The sequence below is a fragment of the Macrobrachium rosenbergii genome, chromosome 41 (genome assembly GCF_040412425.1).
Source record: "Macrobrachium rosenbergii isolate ZJJX-2024 chromosome 41, ASM4041242v1, whole genome shotgun sequence".
In the NCBI taxonomy this organism is placed as follows: Eukaryota; Metazoa; Arthropoda; class Malacostraca; order Decapoda; family Palaemonidae; genus Macrobrachium; species Macrobrachium rosenbergii.
Genome location: NC_089781.1, coordinates 76,148,297 through 76,153,837, shown reverse-complemented (window position 1 = coordinate 76,153,837; position 5,541 = coordinate 76,148,297). Strand labels below are relative to the sequence as shown.

The 5,541-nt window shown below is 37.5% G+C and overlaps 1 non-coding gene across 1 annotated transcript; it reads right to left on the bottom strand.

The window, feature by feature from the left end:
- Window positions 1-4,922: 4,922 nt before the first annotated feature.
- On the bottom strand, window positions 4,923-4,995 carry TRNAM-CAU (transfer RNA methionine (anticodon CAU)). The gene has a single exon. It is a non-coding gene; the product is annotated as a tRNA-Met (tRNA).
- Between the last annotated feature and the right edge of the window lie 546 nt (window positions 4,996-5,541).

Here is a 5,541-nt window from a genome sequence, read left to right as displayed (position 1 = left end):
CACTGCAAAAAATGTGAACGAGGCAATCGAAATATTCATATTCATGGTCATCCACAATATAAAAGGAAAAAAACTCGCCATTGTGAAACAGAAACCTCATTATCTCATCTTTCTCCCAATTTAAATCTTTCTCTGTTTAAGATCTTTTGGATAAGCGGACTGTTGCCATCTCTGAGATGGATGATCAGGCTGGACATTTCGCCTAACGATGATTTTCAGGTTAATTAACGATTTTTTCATTAATTAAACGGTTTTCTAGAATGATAGCGAGGTGTTTTTGTAAAGCGCCTGAGAATATCAGTATAAGTAACAGTGGTAAGTCTTGTGGTTTTTTGGTTATAGTTCGTCCAATAGAAGCATCCTAAACGCTATAGCAGTGGGAACTGTGGAGTGGCATTTTCGTTTCCCTGAGACGAAAGGCAAATCTTACAGTTATGTTCTGTGTCAAGCACTGTCATTAAGGTCCATCCGTGATAATGTGACTCAGATACAGGAATTCATAAACATATTCCATACGATAATTCAGCCGAAGAATATTTGTGACTTTCAAGCACTCTCGAGAACAACGACATGCACTAGGCCTAGGCACCGTTGTAAATTATGTCAAATTCATGTGCTACCTACGGAAGATATCGATTAGTCGCTGGAAATCCCGCGCTGATTGTGAGATTAGAGCCATATCATCGGCGTAACAGAGGTTGTCCGTTGCTAATCCTTTGATAGTGTATCCGATTTGGAGTGAGCTCAGACCAACATTCTAGTGAACTATGTATGTGTGTTAAACAGATGCGGTGAGAGAGTGCCACCCTGAAGTACGGTTGGGGGAACCGAAGTTGCCTGACAAAACGTTACTTCATTTGACTCAGAATTACTCTGTGGAGAACTGGCAAACTATATGACCATTCAATATTTAAGCGTGTACCTCTCCATTGATGGCAGTTAATTATTAATGTGTACCTCTTGTATGGGGCTTAAGAAAAGATTACGATAATTAACTTTTAAAAAAAGGCTTTCCCAACATCACTTCATCATAATATAACAGAAAAGGCTGATAATAAGTAATCGTTGAACACTTCTCCCAGAATATAGATGTGGGTGTTGGTTGAGTGGTCAGCTTTAAACTGGCTGTCTAAAGTGTGTAAAAAAGATACAAGCCTCTCTAAAAGCATAGCCTAAATATCTTTTTATGAAACTGTATTGATGACATCGGGCGAAAGCTACCTGGGTTAGTTGCCTCTTTATTTTTGATTAATGGTATTTTAAACTAAGAGTGTGGCTTCTGGGAGGAAGCGACGAATTTAACACGCACGGATTTATGTAGCAAGCAAATTGTAAATTAATGGCTGGCAAAACTTGAGAGCTGTAGCAGAGAGACCCTAACAACTGAATGGTTTATTATTAGTTCAGTTCTTGATGGCATCGCTGATGTTGCCTGTGCAATACAATAGGCAAATTGAAATAGAATGTTACCCGTAAAGAGGTTATCTACTTCCCTTCGGGAGTTACGGGCTACCGAGGAGAATGAGCTCGTGCCAGCACAAGGCTGGCTTAATCTATACAGATAGATAGATAGATATACAGATAGATAGATAGATATACAGATAGATAGATAGATAGATAGATAGATAGATAGATAGATAGATAAATATATAGCCCTGATCTTTTATGCAATTTAGGACGGTTCTTAAATGATCACCTTACATTCATTTAAGAGCCTCGTTGCCGACTACTTTCGTACTTTGTAATAGTTACTTCCTTTAGTTGCTTTTCATTTAATTGACAGTACCGCAGCGCAAGTTTGGACTGCGTTCTTGCCTGTCTCAGTATTAGTGTCCTATTTCTGGTCTACCATTTTATCTCCACAGAAAAAAACATGCCACGAGAATATGAATATTGGCTGAGTCTCTGTTGGGGGTTACTGTCCTCAGTACACCTCACACGGTGCGCTTTAGGCTTGACTCAAGGTTCTTCCATCTTACTTTGCACCCTCTCCTAAGAATTGTTTCAATATTATTTTCAGAGCTGAATGACTTCATTGGTCCCAGCGCTTGGCCTTTGACCTATATTTTATATTCCAATTCCAGTATAGGCAGAATAAATGTACTTCTCTCTCTCTCTCTCTCTCTCTCTCTCTCTCTCTCTCTCTCTCTCTCTCTCTCTCTCTCTCTGACACACACGCATACACCATGTAGTTCATATTTCCATCCAAGAGTCAAACAGGCAAGCTCACTTTCATCGTCCATGTCATGGTTTTGAGAGCGCTCCTCGAGTGTCTTAATGATACTCACCTCTCCATGACCTCACATGCAAGGCTTTGTGGTCATTAATAGCGTTTTCTTACACTGCTGTGGGTTCAGTTGCCGTATACATTATCTGTCTATCTGTCTATCTATTATCTCTCTCTCTCTCTCTCTCTCTCTCTCTCTCTCTCTCTCTATATATATATATATATATATATATATGTGTGTGTGTGTGTGTGTGTGTGTATGTATGTATGTATGTATGTATATAATAATATAAGTATGTGTATATATATATATATATATATATATATATATATATATATATATATATATATATATATATATATATATATATATATATATATATATATATATATATATATATATATATATATATATATATATATATATATATATATATATATATTATATATTGCTACGACATTGTTTGATCTCTAAACCTCAATCAGCGTGAAAATTTAGCACTTGGCCAGTACTGAAAAATATAATTATTACAGTACCTCAGAAAATTTACATTATCCGGACTAGGAATTCAATATTACAATATTAACATTTGCGAACCATCATAACATATGAAAGTCTCAGATTTAATACAAATAATAAATAATATTTTTTACACCGACAACTAGAACTAGGTAATCCAAGTATGGTAAGCAAGTCGCATTACCAGTGGATCCCATTCTTATGTTATGCGGAGTAGTAAGAATTAAAGGACAAAAGAGACTTGGTGTTGACCTCTGTACTCTTCAGCCAAACCAGAAGGTCATCTTTTGCAACGTCTGCAGAATGGCTCCTAAGGAACTAAATGCAAATTCAAGAGGCGAAATCATTTCAGCGACCACATTTCTGGAACCAGATTAAAAACAAAAAAATCTAAAGGGATTAAGAGCTCCTATGAATAGCGAAACTGCAAGACGCGTTCTGTAGAAAATGAGATATTTTGGTTAACAACGAATTATCAAACAAAAAGAGCAATTTCGGGGCATTCTGTATTAAGGGGGGCATTGAAAGCTCGCCAGTTCATGTGAAGGAGATAGAAAAATGTGACAGGGGATAAGGATTAATGGTGAATGCTTGCACTAAAGCAATTACGTAAGAGAAAGTAAGAAAGGGGTATCTAAAGAGAATAAAGAAATAAGACCATCATAAAGGAAGAAGAGAAGTATTGAAAACAAGCAAGTAAATGGCTGAAGACACTGTTTTCAGATTAGGAAGGGTATGACAGGAGGCAGTAATTAGACGAAGTTCCTCTGAACACTACTGTTATTATTTTAGAAGCGGGGTAATATTATCATTTTCACCAGTGAACCGTTTTCCTTAATAGGGAATGGCCCCTAGAAAAACAAGGCATAGTAAGTACCACTTTCATACTTACAGGTCGGTTTCGCCATTGAGTAAATATTCGTTTTTCAGTTGCTGAGAGAAAACGCTGTGCAAACTCTTGCAAATCTTTTGTTTCTGTTACATTAACTCAGGCAAGAGACTCATCAGCAGACCAGTTTTATGAAAGTGACGTTGTCAAGCCAAGGATTGGTGCATTCACTGCCATTCAGCACTGAAGTCAGTGAAAAGAGGAGTTGGAGTGGACTGCAAGATAGAAAGATCCAGAAAATAAAGAAAATGAAGCTCAAGGATCTGAAGGTGGAAATAAGAGAAAACTAAGAAGTGATAGTTAGAGAGGTTGGAAAGCAAGATTGAAAAACGGAACCAGGAATGGAGCTAAAGCAAAAGGCTAGAAGGTAGGTGCAGAAAGGGGCCGAAAAAACACTGCTGGAACCAAATGAGGAGTAATCATGCCATATCTTAATGAACGTTGATATACGGCTTTTTTTTATTTTTATTTCATGATATTTCAGTGAAAATTACTGTAAACATTCACCAGTTATTTCATTTACACTATTTCAACTGACAATCTGTTTCCTTGAAACTTGTATACCTTATTTGGGCGATGACTAAAAAGAATGAAAAATTGAAGGTAAATTACAGAGTGGACTTTAGACCCTAAAACTATAGTTACCGTCAACAAGGGCAAACTTTCAGAATACTTATCGGTAACTACCTGGTTTGTCTTGAATTTTGCAGCCCAGTGCTTATTTGCAGTGTAATATTTTCTGATCATGCAATGCAACATGCTGGATTCAGTTTTACCAGATGTCCACTTAAAACTACTAGCGACTTACTGGCTCCGAGTCTTGTGTGCCCTGGTATGGTACTGGATAAAGTCCCTGATTCAGGAAGAATGAAGCTCTAATGCTAAATCCAAGAATAGAACGTTTAGACACTTTTAAAGACTCTGTGGTTGGATTCAACACAAACAAAATACCAGAAAAATTTCTGCGAATTATAGGTTTGTTCTGAGTTCTGCCTATTGGCATAAGAGTCCTCTGCTCTGGTTTAACTTGATCAATCACGATTTCTAAAATACAGTGCCAACTAACTAATGTGCACTCAGACCTACTTGGCTGAGAACTGTGAGAAGGGAGGCTGGGGATTAGGAGATTTATGGAAAATAAAACACAAGAAAGACATAATTGGCGGAATTTCACAGAGGCCCTTTGCGTCACGTGGCTTTTGGAGGCGATGATGAGGATGAAGAATGTACACATTGAAGTTAGTCGTATATTCATTAAGTAGGCAGTGACTGTAGCAAAAGAATTCTGCCCCGAGTGAGGATCGAACTCACGACCTTCAGATTATGAGACTGACGCGCTGCCTACTGCGCTACCGAGGCACCCTTATGGGCCTCAGATGGCGTTCTGAAATCGCAATGTATTTGTTAAATCATCCAGACGAACAAACTATTATCATCTAGTTTGACAAAGTCTGATAAAAAGCGCACTGCAAGAATATGAAGGCAACAAAGGTACAAAAGCCAGTTTCTGCAGCGTTGGCTGGAAAAAAAGCGTTCAAGTTTAACTAAGCCTGTAACTTGAGACTGTTTATTAGCTAGACTAAACAGAGCCAAGTAAATTCACAAAACTTATCAAGTGTGTCTTTACTATTGAAATAGTTATGTAATGATAGACTAATAAAAGTGGTAAATAAAACAGACTGAAGATATTCAGTTACATTTTCAGCTAATTGGTTGGTTTTGATACAGGTAGACTTATGCCAGTGCGGAGTCTCATCCAAAATCGTCCCATAAATGTGGTGGGGTGCATAAATGAGTAATAGGCCTGCTGTGGACCTCTGGACTCTTCTCACCAACAAAATTAAGTTACACATATGTTTTGGGTCTCTTGCATTATTAGTGTAAACAATGTCAATTCACATGAAA